General features: G+C 42.6%; 1 protein-coding gene across 1 annotated transcript in view; it reads right to left on the reverse strand.

The window, feature by feature from the left end:
• The window catches only part of NHS (NHS actin remodeling regulator), a 326,761-nt gene that overhangs the window by 57,257 nt on the left and 249,570 nt on the right, over positions 1 to 19,934 (reverse strand).

Consider the following 19,934-nt stretch of genomic DNA (forward strand, 5'->3'; position numbering starts at 1 on the left):
CTGTTAAAAGCAAAAATAAAGCCTCATATTTTCCTCTTTTTCTTCCTCCATCTATCCTTTCAGTGCTCTTGCCTGGCTGCACTGAACTCTGTTTAACTGCTAGTTTAGGTATTTCAGTTGTATTTAATAAATAATATATTATTATTACACATATTTTTAACTACTCTCTGGCACAGCAAGGGATGATAGAAAGTTGATCATCTTTTTTCTTCTTTTAAAAACAATGAATCAAATTCTCCTCGGTTACAGTGGTCAGCCCACTGACTTTAATAGGTTTGCCTAGGTGTAACTGAGAGTAAACTCAATCAGTGTGTGCTACCTCTGCCATACTTGTTAATAAGCTGCTTGGTGCAGGGATCACCTTTTTGTCATATGTTTGTACAGCAACTAGCCCAATGGAGTCTTGGTCCATGATTTAGCCTTCCAGGCGTTACCACAATACAAAGAAATAACAATGTACCGTAGAATCTCAAAGATACGAGCACCAGAGTTATGAACTGACTGGTCACCCAAACACCTTGTGGAACCAGAAGTAAGCAATCAGGCAGCAGCAGAGGGGGAAAAAAAGAGAAAGCAAATATTGTACTGTGCCCATACTGGGCATGCAGAGCAGAAACAGCCTGGGGTCTGTGCTGCTTCCTGTAAGCCAAGGGCACTGTTTCACCCCCTCCTGACCCACCCCACTGGGAGGGGGAAGCTGTTTTTACCACCACCACCAGCTCCTGTCAGGAGGGGGACAGGCTTGCAAGCTCAGTCTGAGCCCCAGCCCCGGGAAAGAAGCTGCCGCATGGAGCTGCTGACTAGGACGGGAGCTGCTGCTGCGCTGCTGTTGCAGCACAGCCTGGCCTGGAACTGCAATGGGAGCCAGAGTCCAAGCTGCAGCCTGCACACTGCGCTCTGAAGGAGTTTTAAAGGGCCACAGCCTGTGCACCGATGCGGCCCAAGCTTTGCCTGTGGCTGCACTCCTGGGTCCTGCCAGCACCTCTGGGAGTGCATGGGGCAGGCACCAACCCTCTGCCAAGTGCTGCCTCTGGAGCGTGGCAAGCAGTGCACCGAGCAGGGTGAGCCCTGGGAAGAGGCAGCCGAGGGCTGGGGCTTGTAGTGCCAAGGATGCGGGGCAGGACCCCCCAGTTCAGCCCAAAGGCAAGAAACAGGAATAGGGCAGGGAGCTGCTTGCAAACCAGGCAGTGCTGCCAGGTGCCACCTTTGCAGAGATCTCTCCCAGCCTCAGCTGGAAGACACTGACTGCAGGGCACTGTGCCACAATGTTTTGTTCAGAGCTATGAACATTTCAAAGTTACAACCAGCCTCCATTCCTGAGGTGTTTGTATCTTCGAGGTTCTACTGTATAGGTCCAACTAAGGGTACAGTATCTTATGATCCTTATTTACCTTAAGGATATTTTCCCTCCATTATGGCTGCATATAATTTTTGTGCAGACTTGGTAGGATAGTGTAACAGTCTATTCCAACACTGTACAGAAAAAGCTGTGTCCAGTCTTCCTAAGGAGGAGACAACCTTCCCTTTCATAGAAGGTCGGCTAGGATATGGCCATAAAAGCTCACAGAGTCATTTTGGAGGTAAGCGCTAGCAAGAAGGAACGTAATGCTATGGCCATTTAACTTGTGAGGTTTCACTTGTTGAAACCATACCAAACAAGGTTTGCATTCATTTCACCATCTTTGTTCTTATCAGTGGAGAGAGATTACCCTGAAAATATTTGTTTTCCTTTTTATACATTTCTATATATTTTCTAAAACATGTTACTGTACATTTTATACATGAAATATATTTAAAATTTGCAATATATATATATGCAAAATTGCACAATGGTGGGGAGAGCTGGCACAAGAAGTCTTCCCCCCCTGCTATTTACTATTTGCCCCTTCTCTGTGCAAGAACCTACTGTGATGCTGTGCACAAGAAAGGTGACCATGTAAATCACTGTTGTTAGCACTGTTACACTTTGTATAAGATTTATGGAAATTGTGTATCATATAAGGTGTCAATGGAAAAGTAACAACCTGTCAATTATGATTATCCTGATTAAATCCATGTATCATCACTGAATCTGAAGTTAATGCATATGGCTACCTCACGTGTGACGCCCTCCAGATAGAATTTACGTCAAGGCTAGACAGCTATGTGTTGATGGCCCATTAAGAACTCTTCAATCTCACAAATGGGCCATAGAAGAAACTCATCCTGCCCAGATATGCGGATGCCTCAGACAGCAAGGGGCCAATGGCCACCTCCTGCGATTGGGCAAAACATGTAGTAGGGTCATGTCATGTGCTCATGTGACCCTGGACTCCATCTTGGGTCAGTAACTTTCCAAAAAACAGGGGCTGTGGGCTTTGTTTGGGACAGTTTTCAATGCACATGGCAGAGGATATAATAAAAAGACACCTAAGAAATCTCCATTTTGCTTCTTTCCTCCCCTTATTCTCTGGACTGTGGATTTACAACTAAAAGGAACATCTTGAACTATGGACTGAGGACCTTCCTGGAATCTTTTGGAAATTACCAGAGAGAGACTTTACAAACCAGCAGTCTATTCCATCACTGCTATAAATCTGATATAAGGACTTTGCAATCACTTGTATGTATACAGTTCCTTAACCATTTATAACTCTCTTCTTTTCTTTTCTTACTAAATCTTTAGTTAGTTTACTTTGGATTGGATGACAGCGTGGTATTTGGGTAAGATCTGAGATTCATATTGACCTGGGGATATGGGTCTGGTAATTTGGGATTAGAAAGAACCTCAAATACGGTGAAATGGGTTTTTAATAACCTCTCACTATATGAGATTGAGTTGCCTGGATGGGAGCCAAGGGCTGGAATGCCTGAAGGGGACTGTTTGGCTTCTGGTTAACCAGCGTGGTGCTGCAGAAGCTCTTTTGTTGCTGGTGTGGTGAATCTAATTCTAGAATAAACCACTAGTTTTGGGGGATTGTCTGCCCTATTTCCTGCAGTCTGTCCTGAGTGTGGCATTTTCAGTGTGGTCCATCCCAGACACCCGGTCACACCTACCACACAGTTCTTGTACTTCCAGCATACAAAGTCCAAGAGAAGCAGTGTTAGATGCCTCAGAGGCATCAGGGTAAAGGCAAGATTATAGTCCCTCCCCCTTCTACACTTGCAAGAGCTGTGCTGATATGGGGAGCATGTGCTGCACCAACATCAAAAGGTATCACATATCCCAGTCAGGTATGTGCCTGCCCGTACCCACAGCCATTTTGCCGGTGTCAGTCTTGACACCTCTGGGATCTATCACTGGTTCAGACAGAGTGACCACCTTTTCAAAATGCAAAACTGGGCACATGCAGGAGCCCCTCCATAGCCCCAACTGCTGTCCCGGAGGGCCCACTCCCAGGTCAGGCCAGAAGCAGGGCAGTAGGAAGAGCCACCCAGGGAGCCTCAGCTGCTGTGGAGTGCCCCAGACCTGCCACCTGCCATGGAGGGGGGGCCCAAAAGCAGCCTCCAGTCCCTGTCCCTGCTCCCCGGGGGAATGCTGCCCAGGGCAGGTGGAGGGTCTAGGGCTCTTATAATTGCCTGGATGTGGCTTCTCTGGCCTAGCCAGCAATGGGGCCTTGAGGGGAAGAGAAGGAGCAGAAGACAGGGCCTCATAGTGAGGGAGGACTAAGGCCCACCTCAAACCACCACCCCTCCCCTCCAGGAAGAGGCTGGCGCTGCCCTGAACCTGGGGCAGTCATGGAGTGGTGCCACAGAGAATCCAAGACAAATGCTGTTCCAGAGTCATTCAACCCTGGCTCAGGACTTGAAATGTACATTTCAGGACTGTCCCGCCCAATCAGAGATGGGTGGTCACCCGAAGGTGATAGCTTCTCTGTACCATTGATGGCTTAAAATATGATCCAGTATATCTCAGTAACTATATCTATCTATCTATCTAGAGAGATTGTGTTCTTTTACATATTTTAAATATTAGGACAATCGAAACAGTTGTCTATATTTTCTATAGTCTTGACACCACTGGTACCTAAATTGGTGGCTGTAAAAAAAATACAAAAATACAAAGGCTGTAAATCCACAGCATTTAGGTGGCAGATTTGTGCTTGAGTATCATCAAAGGTGCCATCTGAGATGGCTCTGAACTGGAACTCTGAATGTAACCCATCCCAAACAACATTCTAACTATAAATGAAAATTAATAAAAATAAACTGCAGGAAAACACAAAATACAAAAAACTGCAAAATACAGAGGAAAAGAGCTATACTTAGTAAAAAAGAAAAAGATAGTAAAGGAAAAGGAAAGAAGAACAAAATAGAGGACACATACTAATTTAAATAACTTAATAGGAAGCATGATTCTTAAATGTCTGACTTTTGTATTTCAGATGATGTCAAGAGAAATAGTGTACCATAGGAGAAGGGTTTCTTTGGTGACCCAGCAGGGTTAATAGGATGCATAGAAGACCAATATTTCTCTGCATGAAGGAGATACCCTGCCTTAGTAGGTGAAGTGGAATCAAAATGCTCTGAAACTATTGTTTTTTCCAAGTTGTTTTTGGCTGTTTGCATTTCTTTTTTGCATATAACTAACCAGAAATAAGCAAATATATTTGGATCATAGAATCGTAGGACTGAAAGGGACCTTGAGAAGTCATCTAGTCAGTCCCTGGCATTTATGGCAGGACTAAGTATTATCTCTATCAGTGGTTCTCAACCCATGGCCCGCTTGCAGCCCAAATCAGCACACAGCTGCGGCCCATGTGACATCCTTAGAGCCATACATGTAGTGTATATATTGTGTGGATGCAGCCCAAATAACACATAGAAAGCTGCATGTGTGGCACACAATGGTAGATAGGTTGAAAACCACTGATCTAGATACGTTTCTGCTCTTCTGATGGATCCAGGCCCTGTTTACTCTCAATTCTTCTGATTCTTCCAGTCTTAGTTTACCACTGGAATGGGTTTTTTTTAAAACACACACAGACACAAGTAAATCAACAGAACAGCTATTCCATCACCTCCACCCATATCTTCCAAATGCTACAATGTTCAGTAAATTGGAGTAATCCCCCTCCCTCGTTCTTTTCTTAAGATATTTGCAGCTAACACTTTAAGTGGCTGAATTTGCTTTGTTTCATGGCAGAGCCAAGAACCACACATAACTCTGTGGAGAGCCTTTGATCTCTCAAAGGATTGAAAATAACCTCTTTCAGGTCCTAGCTCACTAGTGCCAGTCAGTGAGAGATCCAATACAAATGTCGGCATAAACAAGGAACCAGGGAACAAAATAATCTTCCTTGAACCAGAGACTGTGAAAGAAACTCAGCAAGGTCATTGCTGTGTGAGAACTCTTCCGCTTTATTGGACCACCAATGGATAATGAGGCAATAGTCTTCGCAGAGAACTTTATATTGTTATTATGGTACAAAGACCATGGTTAAGCAAGATAGCCGGGAATAGGTGACATCTAACTTGAAAGGTGATGCATGGTCTTAGATACTGTACAAACACTTTCTTTTATAAACAAGAGATAAAAGAAGCTCAGAAACATCCAAAAAGAAGAAACAAGACCACAGGTCGAATCTTTGCAGTCCTTGCTCTGTCCTTACTGGGGCATAGCTCCCATTGACTTCAATGGAAACTTTGCCTGAGCAAAGACTTCATGATTTGCCCCTAATTTGATCTCTCCCACTTTACTGCATTCCTTGCTCTGTAACTCTTTATTTCATAGATATTTTAAAAGTAGCATTTGGGGGGGGGGAAGGTTCTGTAAGAGATGCCAGACTGCTCTAGAGACTGAAATCCTTTCTGAATAGCTAATATACAGACACCACCCACCAATATGCCCCAACCCCTTTGGGGGGGTGACAGTCAATCTCGATGTCTATTCAAATTGATCGCATCTGCCAACGCAGGGAGCAATTAGTGCCAACAGATTTTTTATAATAAGAACCTTGTTCATTAAGATGGAGACCACCAAGCATTTTCATACAAACACCGATCAATTCACAGGCATTTGCCTTTTATCTATGTAGTGCCAAAGTGGGCTAGGAGAGTTACAGAGAATATGAAAATAAGTTCCTATGGTAGATCTGATAATCTGAAAAGAATCAGCAGCATAAGAGTTGGAATGCTTTCAAAAGCAAAGGGGTTGAGAGGATGCAGCTTAACACAGGCCGTTTGTTCTATCATTTTTGTTTAGATACGTTCTGTACCAGAGGCAGCATGGCTCAAGCGTGGCAGCAGGTCCAACAAATAGAGCATTGGATTTGGACTCAAGAGACTGGGGTTCTGTTCGTAGCTCTATCACTGGCCTGCTCTGTGACTTTGGGCAAATCACTTCATCGCTCTCTGCTACAGTTTCTCTTCTCACCTTTTGTCTGTCTTCTCTATTTAAATCCTAAATTCTCTGGGGCAGAGACTGGCTCTGGCTCTGTGTCTGTACAGTGCCTGGTGCAATGGGGCCTAGCCATCTCAGGTGAGGCCTCTAGGTACCACTCCAATACAAACAATAGTATTTTGGCTTATTGAAAATATTTTCTATCATGTCACAGTGAAGTTTGGTTACTTCCAAACTTGACTGGAGTTGAAACCTTATGGAGAGGCTCTGCTTCATATTCCCTGAGCCATCTCTTTAAAGGTGGCATTTTCGATGGGTAAACCCTAGCAGTATAATGAACCAAAGCATCTCTGCCAACTGCAAATTGTTTTAAGTCACTGTATTGGATAAATAATGGACAACACATTGCTCACAAAAGAGAGCTGCCATGCTCAATATACAAAGAAACCAACGTTCACATGAATTCATTTTCCCCAAAAATAAAATAATCTCTCCACAATGAACAGGTAGTGCAGGTCTCCAGTGGCTAGTGGCCTGATTTGTAATCAGTGCTTCTACTGCTCAATTTAAATCTCAACTGAGGCTGGAAAATAATTAATAAAAAGGTTGTTTCCTTGACTTCCTTGACTGACAACTTTATCTTCATGTTTGTTTGAAGTAGAAAGTGTTGATTTTTTTGAGGATGGCAGCATCTTTTCTTACACCAGTGGAGATGAGCTGATTGTTGGTGGGGATTTTATTTATTAGACAAAACTAACTCTGACGTTTTTGTCAATGGCAAATATAACACACACTGTGATTTTATCCAGAAATGAGATTTTTTTTTTTTATGATTACACAGTTACAACAACAAGAATAAAATCGAATTTTTGAGAAGTTCCACTTATTTTAGTGCAGACAGTAACTTTCCCTGAATCTGAAACTTGGGATTAATTTATCCCTTTTTTCTCCCTGTCATCACTCCTCTAATTCCTTCTATCTTTGAAATGTTTCCTTAAGAGAACAGATGTAATTTCCACTGGGGATGAAGGGAAATGTCTTATACATCAGCTACCTTGTCAATAGTGAGCATAACTCTGCCTTCTCTGTAAACACGTTCACACACATCTTTGGGATGGAAAAATACCGCCATGTCAGCCTTCAGGAAAATCTCTCTGCTGTAGCAATCCCACCCATGGCACAGAAAGAAACATTCTTACAAACTCTCTCAGAACAATAGAACAGCTTTCAAGCTTCTAGCCTCTAAGGTCCTGATCCTACTTCCACCGACTGAAGCCCATGGCACCATTTCCACTGACTTCAATGGGCACAAGATTGGGAGAAATTTCAACCTTAGCTGAAAATCGGATGACTGAGGGATACTTAAATGTGTGTCTGTGGTTCTCCCTCCACAGTTCCCAGCTTACCAACAGACTCTCAACAAGCACAGGAGCAGGTCATTCCCCAAAACAATACCTGTAGAAAAAGGTACTTTAAAGCACTGCACAATGCTGACTGGAATGATGTCAACATAACAGCTCCAAAGTAGGAAGATCATCTAGGAAACCTATTCAGCAGATCCATAAGTTACTGAACTTGGATGTGTGCACAGGACAACCTGCTCAACACATCCCTAGTTAACTCATGATGCTGCAGACATTCTGGGGTATTTCTTTTAGATTTACTTACAAGAATCTATTGAAACTTCTAGGCACATGTATGTTTTTACACCATACAACAACAGATTCCTGCAACCCAATATAAATAAAATGCATCTCCTCCTTCAACCGAATTATCCAGTTCAACCTACTCACCCTGGGAAAGCCTGAGAGCATACATCTACACTGCATTGTAAAACCGGGTCTGTGGGATCCGGTTTAGTGGACTCGGTATTTACAAGCCTATAGGAGTGTCCACATTGCACTGTAAGCCTGGGTTTACAGTTGCTGTACCTGGGTTTCACAGCCATGCTAACATGTCCATCTTACGGTATGCAGACCTTCTGACTCAGGTCTGCGGCTTGACCTGCAACCACACTACAAAATGACAGGGCTTAGACCCAAGTCACAGCGGGACTTGGACTCTGACCCACCGCCCTAGGAAGATCCTAGGACCAATGTCCTGAGTGCTTGCTGATCCAAGTCAGACTGATTTGTGTGTGGATGAAAGAGGGTCTTGAGCTCAAACCTGAGTCAGAGCCTGGGTTTAATGTACAGTGTAGACATACCCAGAGAGGCTTGGAAAAGTGCAAGAAAGTCAACAATTCCCTACTGTGCTGGACTAAGAGATTGGTCTCAGAAGGAGGCAATTCCAGAGTTAAACACCCTTCATTAAGAACATTCCCACTGCTTGTCCATCCTCCTCCCCCTTAAACTGAAGGCATGGGTCCTCTCCTCTGGAACTGCATTATAGGGTATTGAAGTATATTGCATTACTCCACTTTCCCAAATCAAACTGAGTTCCTATACCGATTAGGCACACGTTTGTGCTGCACAGAAAATAGGGGCCTGGATTCACCATTATGTCTCAGCTCTGCTCCGACACAGTGGAGAAGTGGCAGCTGCAGGGAACCAGTTTTGGCTCTCTGATCCCCAGCCACGTAGCACTGGCAGAAACAGACCCGCGGAGTGGGGGCATACTCTAACTTCTACTGCTGGCATAAGTTCTGCACGGACATGTCCCTCCTCCTCCTTACTCCAAGGGTAGGATGGACAAGTGGCATGGAAAGTGGTTATGCCACCTCTGCCAGCTTTTCACCTGTGGAGATTCTCATTAAACAGGGGAATTTGCCAGGGTCACTCTCTCATCATCAATTTAAGTTCACTTTGTGCTACATATGAGCCAAAGTGAACTTGGCAGAGTGGAGAATTCGGTCTTGGGTATCCCCCCCAGAATACACAAGTTCTATATTCTCCTGCACCTTCTATTTCCTTGCTCCCTTCAGGACTGGCCCTTCAACACTTTCTCTCTTCTTCCCTAGTTGTTCCTCATACAACTTCATTCTGCCTCCTCCTTCCTTGTAAGTTCTGCTCCCTGCTCTCCCATTAAATTCAACATTCACCCGCTGCTTCACCTCTCCTTACACCAGGCTCCTGCATGTTCATCCTCTTACAGCTGCCCTGGGGTAAGACGGACAAGTGGGGTTTGCCCAATTAGTCCATCTTAAGCCACTTACACGGCACATCCTCTATCCTATTTCATTAACTTTCTTATATAACTAAAGAAGGAATTGTAGAAACATGTTGAATAAGGACAGGCAGGTGCAGAAGGACAATACTGTAAAATAATCAATACATCTTCAACAATAAGAAAAGAGATTGTTGGATTAGTACCTGCAATGTGACTACTCCTCAGTCACTGGTATATAAGTAGATAGGAGATGAAAGTCTATTCTTTGCTTTAGAACAGAGTCACTTGCTGCTGCTCACTTTTCTTTAAATCAGCCTAGGTCCTGCAAGTGGTGCATGACAATTTGTTCTCTCTAACATGATTAAATGAGTACATCCAGTTAAACATAAATCTAACCATCTATCAGAATACATTTCTTGGCTATAGCTAACAGTTACAGCAACTTGTCCAGGTAATGCTGGTTTTGATATAATACCTGATATACACATATTAAGGTTAAATGACAGTTTCACTTTGAGCATTGTACTAGCAATTTTCCATGCTTCTTTCCTGAGGTCCTCCATAACAATGGGAAAGAAAGCTATTTCTTGGTCATATTTTGCTGAACACTTTGCTGGTTTTACGTATAACTCTGGGTGAATAAAACTCCTAAGCCTCTCACAACTATCCAATGAGTACAGGAGTATGGGGCTGCCAGATCTGAAAAAAATTACTTCTGAGCATAACAAAGGGAGTATTTTAGCACACAAGATAACAGCACCTATATTAGATTGCATCTGGCTAACTACTCCATTTGTGTGACCCAGAGATAGTTTTTCAGCACTGGGAGTTCTATATACCTACGTGTGTTGAATAGTTGCAGGCTTTTTGTTCATGTTTTAATGTGACAAGAGGATTTTTGTCTGTCCACAAAAACATTTTAACATGCTTATTCCATTTCCATTTCATTTCATTTCTTAAAAAGATTTTAGATTATATATAAGTATGTGTAAAAAAGTCTGGGAACATACCAATCTGTGATCTTCATTGCCAGCCTCTGTGACCTTGATTTCCTCACAGGATCTTATGGTTATTGCTAAGACCTCTATAGTTCAGTCAAAGAGGAATGGCCATGCAGACTTCTATTTTGTTGTTCTTGTACATTTAAAGAGTGGTGGGACCTTCCCACTGACCATAATAGTGGTCTATGGAAACAGATACATTAAAGTATTTACCACCTGCATAAAGACACAGGCATATCTTATATAGGACAAGAATTACAAATTTCCATTCAATGCAGTAGAAAATCTTTTCCTGTTCTTAGGTTATAAGCTCTTCTGGGCAAGGAACATGTCTACCTCTGTCTTTGGATAGCACCTGCCCCAACAGAACCCAATTCTGATTACGGCCTTTGTGCCAGGACCCAAAATATAAGTAACAACAACAGCATTTTACAGTGTGCATTGAGTGTATAACTAACTGAACAGTGTCTGTTCCTAAATGGTGGTTGTCAAAAGATGACCCCTATATTCTGACTCTTTCACTTTCAAACCAAAGTTATTCCCTAGAATCAGTGGAGATTTTGTCACTGTGGTTGGTACTAGAACTGATCTGGGATGTAAAAACTTAGTAGGCCAGGCCAATGACTAAACTACATTCTCTTCCTCCATAGTTTCAGTAAAGAGGATATCACTTAGCTACCTAAAGCAGAAATAAATCTGTGAAAAGAACAAAATAGTTATTGTGCTCCAGTCTCTACTGATCTGGTTATGTCTACTGAACCATAGTAGATAATATATCAAGGCTACAACACTATTCCATATATCAATAGCTTTTCTTTCTCATTAAACTATCTCTGCCAAGGTTGTTACAAGCAGCTTGATTCCCCTGTCACTCCCTGTCATCTCCCAACTTGATTTTCTATAGCAAGTGTTTCAAGCAGCTAGCAGCAAAGACATTTTTCTTCTCAGCAAATACTCTTCCTGTTAATGGGAGAAGAACAACTGCTGCCTTTTTGTCACTTCCTTGCTTGGAGAGCTATCCCAGTGCTGACATGATGAGCTGCCTGGAAGCTGGATCTCACAATCAAGCTGCCATGTATCTCCAGATTTATTTTTCTCTTCGGAGAGCTATAATCTGGAGTTTTTTCCAGCTCCTATGCAGAATATTTGGAGAGAAGAACAAAGATCGGAAAGGAATGGGGTAGTTTATATACAGATACACAATTGGAACAAATTGATAAATTACACAATAATAAATCACCAGGGCCAGATGAGGCCCAAGAGTTCTGAAGGAACTTAAATATGAAATTGCAGAACTACTAACTGTAGTATGTAACCTATCCTTTAAATCAGCTTCTATACCAGATGACTGAAGGATAACTAATGTGACACCAATTTTTTTAAAAGGCTCCAGAGGCAATCCCGGCAATTACAGGCTGATAAGCCTAACTTCAGTATCAGGCAAATTGGTTGAAACTATAGAAAAGAACAGAATCATCAGACATATAGATGAATATGATTTGTTGAGAAAGAGCCAACGTGGTTTTTGTTAAGGGAAATCATGCCTCACCAATCTACTAAACTTCTTTGAGGGGGTCAACAAACATGTGGACAAGGGTGATCCAGTGGATATAATGTACTTAGATTTTCAGAAAGCCTTTGAGAAGGTCCCTCACCAAAGGCTCGTAAGCAAAGTAAGCGGTCATGGGAGAAGAGGGAAGGTCCTCTCCTGGATCAGTAAACAGTTAAAAGATAGGAAACAAGGGGTAGGAATAAATGGTCAGTTTTCATAATGGAGGGAGGTAAATAGTGGTATCCCCCAGGGATCTGTACTGGGACCAGTACTGTTCAACGTATTCATAAGTGATCTGGAAAAGGGGTTAACAGTGAGGTGGCAAAATTGGCAGATGATACAAAACTACTCAAGATAGTTAAGTCCAAAGCAGACTGCGAAGAGTTACAAAGGGATCTTACAAAACTGACAGATAAAAATGGCAGATAAAATTCAATGTTGATAAATGCAAAGTAATGCACATTGGAAAACATAATCCCAACTATACATACATAAATGATGGGGTCTAAATTAGCTGTTACCACTCAGGAAAGAGATCTTGAGTCATTGTGGATAGTTTTCTGAAAATATCCACTCAATGTGCAGTGGCAGTCAAAAAAGCTTACAGAATGTTGGGAAACATTAGGAAATGGATAGATAATAAGACAGAAAATATCACATTGCCTCTTTATAAATCCATGATACCACATCTTGAAAACTGCATGTAGATCTAGTCACCACATCTCAAAAAAGATATATTGGAATTGGAACAGGTACAGAAAAGGGCAACTAAAATGAGGAGAGATTAATAAGACTGAGACTTTTCAGCTTGGAAAAGAGACTAAGGAGGGATATGCTAGAGGTCTATAAAATCATGACTGGTGTGGAGAAAGTAAATAAGGAAGTGTTATTTATTCCTTCTCATAACACAAGATCTAGGGGTCACCAAATGAAATTAATAGGCAACAGGTTTAAAATGAACATAAGGAAGTATTTCTTCACACAATGTACAGTCAATGTACAGTCAACTCCTTGCCAGAAGATGTTGTGAAGGCCAAGACTATAACAGGGTTAAAAAAAGAACTAGATAGTTCATGGAGGACAGATCCATCAATGGCTAATAACCAGGATAGGCAGGGTTTGCTGTTTGCCAGAAGCTAGGAATGGGCAACGGGATGGATCACTTGATGATTACCTGTTCTGTTCATTCCCTCTGAAGCACCTGGCATTGACCACTGTTGGAAGACAGGATACTGAGCTGGTCTGACTCAGTATGACCCATTGGTCTGACCCAATATGGCCGTTCTTATGTACACCTCAGTGAAAAGCAGTCGCCAGATTTGGTGGCTGCAAAAGGAACACAACAGAGCACAAAGAAGAAAAACAAATGATGAGTCACAAAATTTAATGCAGTCTTGTTGTGGGAAAACAAAAGATCCAAGTGGTGAAGAGCAACACCTACCAGGAGTCCAAAGAACACAGCTAGCGTTACTTTAAAAAAAAATACACCATCACATCTATCAGTCATCAATGGAGGAAATAAGTCTGTCAACAAAATACCTTTTTTCATTTTGCACTTTCTGATCCACTGAATTGATACAGAAAGAGAGAGCAAGGATGTAGGGGGTTGCGTTCAAGGGGACTGTTATCTATACAAATTATAGCCCTGTGTTCCAAAAGCATTTCACAATATTTTATACTGGGTCCACTTGTCTGCCTACATATATGGCTCTCCTCACTGTAGCATCTGAACACCTCACAGTCATGAACAGATTTTATCTTCTCAACTCCCCTGTGAGGTAGGAAGGCACTATTATACCCATTTTACAGAAGAGGAACTGTAGACTAAGTGACCTACCAAAGGTAACACAGAAAGTCAGAGGCTGAGCCAAAAATTGGACCCACTTCTCCTGAGTCCCACTCCAGTGCTCCATCCACTACACCATTCTTCCACTCGTTCAACATATCCTCAATTCAATTTTTTTTAAGATTATCTAATACTCATGATATTGTTATGAGCTGAGTGCAGCCTTGCTATGAATTGAATTAAAACCCCATACAGATCAATAGGTGTGAATTCACCCTTCAATTAACATAAGCCCCCCCTCGGACAACAGCTGCTAGGAACTTTTGGCTGAATATTACCTTAAAATTCAGTAGCAGTCGATGGGAGTTACGCAAACTACACAGAGTAGCTTGCGTAACTCCCGGCGACTTCTTAACTTCCGTCGTGCGTGGCGTCGTCACTGTGCTAACAGATTAACAGTTAACAGAGAGCAATAACTTTCTGTTAACCATTGGGTCACATTCAGACCAAAGACCTAAAGCTGAAAAACACCACATCTCATTCCTATCCTTGGGTTTAGCAGCCATCTACTACCAGATACAGTTCCTTGCTATGGAATTATCAGATGTCAGAACCATCCTCTTTTTCCTCAACACGACTAAAATGTTAAAGGGCCAAATTGCGACGGCTTTACACAGGTGAGTAGCTGTCTTGGCTTCTCAACGTTTAACTGTTAGATAGCATTTTCCCTTTTTGCAGTGTTGTCACAATGCTGAATCCCACTATTAGTCATTCACTACAATCGAAGTTCCCTTTTCCTGTGACACCAAGGCCACCAGTATTTCCTTGTGCATTTGGTTACTTCAAACTGCTAATTAATTTGTTCCAGCCCACTTCATCCATGCAAGATCCTAACTTTTTTAGTGAGGCTCCCATCAGTACTGATACACAATACGCTCTGGGAAGTACATCAGTAGTCAACAACGTCAGTACATACAAAGAAAGAGGGGCAAAAGAAAGAAACAAAGTTAACTGAAGTGCTTAGGGGGCCCAGTTCTCCTCCCATTGACTGCATCAGACTAGAGTCGGGTCCCTATAGGATGGGGAATGGGCTATCTCCTTCATTTTCCAGAAATGGAAGCCATGCTAAATCTTTGGGCCGCTTGCTTTCACTTACACGAAGACTGACACCAAAGAAATAAGGGGAGGCTTATTTTTCAGGCTCAATAATGTGGGCGCGATTAATACCCTGTCCCTCAACTTTCACTGTGTATCAAATAGAGGGACATATCTGTGCTGCTCATGTTGAGCGTGTCACCTTTTCATTCATAAAAGACAGCCTGTATCTTTAATCACTTTGCCAGAATAATAGCAGAGAAACAAGCACTTGATTGCCTGTGTTATCAGACACTATTGGAAAAGTCTAGATAAGGATGCTGAACGACCTTAGCCTATTAGTATTCCACATGCAAACACTTTCCATAACCCAGAGTCATCTGTATCCCAGCAACCCTTAAAATTTCATTCTCACTGAATTGCCAGATCTTTATCAAAATATAATTATAGTCTTAATTTGGAAGATAAATTTTGATTGCCTGTGCCGTGCCAAAAGAAAAAAAAATCAGGTACGACACAGCTAAGGTACAATTCTTAAATGTGTATCTATATATCCAGACATTGCTGCAGTTCCCTTCCCCCTGTGATTGGGAAAGGTGAGGTAGGACAGAATGTTTTTAAATTATGGGTGGAAAAGGGAGGGAGTGCAAGAAAAGGCCAGTAAGGCATCAAATTAAGTTTGCATCCAAAAAAGCAGTGAAGTTTTTGGTTAGAAGTCTGCAATTGCATATGGAGTACAAGCATGCTATTCTGAAGCTATATGATGGAAATGTGACTGACACAGTATCATGGGGTGCAATGCAGACCAGTGAGAGGCTGTGTCAGCACTTGTATTATAACCCTAAGTACCCCAAAATGCTTCTGCTATGGTGGCTCCCTGCCTGGGACATCCACACAGCCATCATGCACTTCATGCTCTGTATGTGGTGATTTAACCACTTTGAATCCAACAGCCTGCCTGCAGTTATCACAGACACACTGTGGTCTTATCAGACTTGGTTAATGTTAGCAGGTGACCAAGACACCCACGGTCCCAACCTTTCCCAAGCCCATGTGCTCTGCAATGACCAGCTCCCTCCTGCCACATTCAGATGAATAATAAGGTCTTGTTTTCTCCTTTACAGAGACATTACAGATTTAACTGGGGTAAATACATCCCTTCCTTCAAACATAGGACTAAGTTGGTTTATAGGAAAAATAAAACATCTATTAACAACAGGACCTAGGCTACGTGATACCAAGTAAAAGAAATAAAAGTAGAGATGGTTACAAGCAAATGAAAGTGAAAACAGGCATCTAAAAGTCTAAAACTTTATCTAGCAAGGTGTAGGCTTTGTGCAAGATGGTTTCTCTCATCAGTGATTCTTCTTCCCAGCCATGGCTGACTTTCCCTGAGTAAGGACTTTCCACAGAAGTACAAGGTGCTGGCTTCTCTTATAGTAGGTGAAAGATCCTAGGTGAAAGATCTTTGCCTAAGCAAGTTTCTCACCTATATTCAGTTCCCAGAGACTTCAGCCCATCGGTTGAAGGACCCATCTTTCTTAGCCTGCAAGAGCTCCGGCTTCTTGTCATGGGTGGCACGTGATGCCGGCCTTTGGGGAAGCTGGGGGCTGCACCAGCCTTCCCCTTGTGGCCCCACCCTCTCCCCCAAGGACTGCCCATGTTCTACCCCTACCCTCCACATGCCACCATGGGAGGAGTTGGCCTGGCCTGACCCTGGTGGCCATTTCTAATCTGCGGGTGGCAGACCCAGCCTTGGGCAGACCCAATGCCACAGCTACCACCCTCCAGCGCCACAGGGAAAGCAGCGTGAGGCCCGGGCTGCAGCTCTGGAAAGCAAAGAAAGCCCATCCTCCCTGCCTAGTGATGGGGAGCCCAGCCAGTGCTGGGGGGGAGAGGGGAGAGTCCAGGCAGGCCCTGCTCCCGCTCAGCCCTCCCCCCATCCACCACTTGCACCTCTTTGCCCCCTCCCCCAGCCTATTATACCTGCCACTTATGCTCCTTGTGTCTGTCTAGTGATGGATGCCAAAATGGCTTTCTGTCTCTGCTTCTCTCTCTTAAAGTTCAATGACCTTATTTCAAGAGGCAGGATGACTTCCTGATGTTTTCCCCTTCCTGTGGGCTTCCCACCCCACTGCTGATTTGAAACCACTGTGTTTGGTCACACCTTGCTTAATTTCATTGGAGACAAGTAGATAGCTGTGATGTTCCCTCTCTGGGAGAGCCCTTGTTCGCCCTTTGTTTGGTCACAGACCATAAAGCTTATTAATGAAGATCTACAATTCCTTATATAGCGTTAATACATATAATTCATAATGATGTTAATCACCAGTGTGTCATAGACTTTCATAGAACTCCTCAATTGTTATACTTTGATTGTATACAATAGTACTGCATTTATGAATCAGTTGATTCAATTCCTTATCCCTTGAGGTCCAGACCCCATCTTTATGGCCCAGATAAAGTTTCTCTTCCCTTCTGGGGCATATTCACCAACCTGTCTCCTTCCCTGCTTCTCAGCTGGATAGATATGTTTACTCAATACGTAAATGAATCTTCATTGTCTCTGCCTAACGACTGGGTTGGTCAGAGAAGTAAATACACATGCCTTTGTCTAGGGCAGACCTGTTTAAGAACTTCCCTGACATGCCTGGTTTAAACACACTTTAGTCATAATTCCAGCATATAATCATAACTCTTAATACAAACTGTGTACCTACATTACATAAGAATACTAATGATCAATAAGTTGTTAGTTACTTAGTTATTAGTTTTCCAGTGACATATTCGATTATACCAATTTAGATACAGATTATGACCATAGTGAGTTGGTGTACACTAAATTGTTCAGGCCAGCTGAAACTCATTTCCTGATACCTGTGCGCCCCTTGTCCTCTGGCATTGGGATGCTTCTAGGGTCACAGTATAGTATTTTTTGAGTCTGATATTTTCTGAGGAAAGTGGAGATTGTAGAGAACTTGACAATTCTGTCCTCTGTTAGTTTTTTTCCCCACGGTTGAGTAAAATCAGCAAGTTGTTTTACAGTCACTTCCAAAGGGATCTCAAAGTGTTAGTGCCACAAGTGGCCTTCATTTTCAGCAAGATGACCAAATGCTAATTAAAACACATTAAAAATACCTTTCACAGTTTCTTCATTTAAATAAGGTCTTCTGACCATAAGAACCTTGCTGTTAAGGGGATGAGCAAAATGGGGGCAGTTTTCCTTTAATGATGATGGAGCCCTATATATAAAGACACATGACTATCCAATTACCAGTTGTCTTATAGGATATAGAACAGCTGTTAAGCCACTTCAGGGGGCTAAGATCTTTTTCACAAGATATCTGAAGACAGAGGAAGCCATATAAATTATGCAGGACACCAAAATAATCTGTTTGGCCATAATGTGCCATTATGAAGATAAACTGGGCCTGCTCCTGCTCCCATTCACATGGTGCAAGATCACACTGTATGTGGGAAGTAGTGTCGGAAATCCTATCCCTCTGGTCAAAAAAATGCCCTCAAGGGCGTACTTCTGGGAGAGGAGGATTGCTCCCGGTATTTCCAAGAACTGAAATAGTCATGAGAGTTAAAAGGATTTGTCCAAACAAATAGCTTAAAAATAAACAGAAGGCAGAAGAGTTGAGAACAAGGAGGTGGTTAACGGTAAGCCACACAAACTACCTAGTTTCTGAATTAGCAAGGGTCTGATTCTCCCTCCAAAAACACTTCAGTTCCACCTACTGAAGTCCAAGGGGGGGAAAAGAATTAGTTGGACAGCAATGGTAACTCAAAGTATAAGGCAATTAGATGCTTGGCCTTAGTGGTTCTTGGTCACATTCACAGGCTTGAACTCATTGCTAAATTTGGGGCTCGGAATGAATTTTTCCAAGGACATATTCACAGGGACCTTGAATTATTTTTTACTTTCCTCTGCAGCATTGAGCAAGGTTCATATTCTTGGAACCAGTGGGCATATCCCTTGCAATTGCATTTCCTTTGGAGGCCTTGGGATGAACCTCAGTCCTTCCTGTCATCTATTTCTATGTTTCTGCCACTACCTATGTCTGCCATAAAACACCCTCTTTAATTCGCATTTATTTTTCCTTCCCCCTCAACTGTATCCCTATACCATTTGGAACATACATGAAAAACACACAGAGCAAACCCTCCCTTTTGGTTTCCATCTCAAGGATCATGCAAATTGAAACAATCTACAACAGCAAGTAAACTTTGTCAATTAAACAAGCATAAGAGTTCCATTTGAGGAAGAAAGAGCCTGTCAAAGTTAACAATGAGAAAGGTCAAAGTTCCTGTGTGTCAGTTCTGTTTAACCATCAATTGTATTGTTCAAGTGTAGTCTGCCTTCCTCATCTTCAACAAACAGTTTGTGGCCAAGATCTGGGGTAAGCAAACAAGGTAACCAACTATGGGGCCAGATCCAAAGTGCATTGAGTCCAATTCAAAAGTCCATGGAGATACTGCTATTAAACTTCAATGGAGGTTGAATCAGGCCCTAACTGCTTTTCAGTCAGCTACATGGAGTAGTCTCCACTTCATGAAAACCACCACCAGCACTGACATTACTGGACACCTCTGGGGACAGTTTCAGAAGGAAGGTCTTGGGCTGAATGGGCATGGAAGCTGAACCATTCTATCGTTGGGGGTGGTACCCCCTTAACAAGGTTGAGACGTATTTATGGGGCCAGTGAGAGGACCTGGGTACTGTTGCTGCAAGTCTTGAGATAAAGTCAGTTGTGGCTCTTTCACCTAAAATGAATCAATGTAACACTAACACTAGAGTAGCAGGAGAGCAACATTGGTTTTATAGGAGTCCTCAGATAGGCAGGATGAAGCAATGCTCACCCCAGACCCATAGTTTTCTCTATATATTCTAAATTAATTAGTTTACTGCTAGTGTATAGTGTCACATTGAAATCACCGGAAGCACATTCAATCTAGCAGCACAAAGGGGGAAGTCTCCATATGCCATACCCGTTATCTCATCATCGTGAGTCACCCATTTCAACACCAACCCAGGACACACTTTTCCTCCCTAAACGTAACCCT

Source organism: Emydura macquarii, unplaced genomic scaffold, assembly GCF_026122565.2.
Source record: "Emydura macquarii macquarii isolate MOO-44397 ecotype Brisbane River unplaced genomic scaffold, CSIRO-AGI_Emac_v2 contig_2734, whole genome shotgun sequence".
Lineage (NCBI taxonomy): Eukaryota > Metazoa > Chordata > Testudines > Chelidae > Emydura > Emydura macquarii.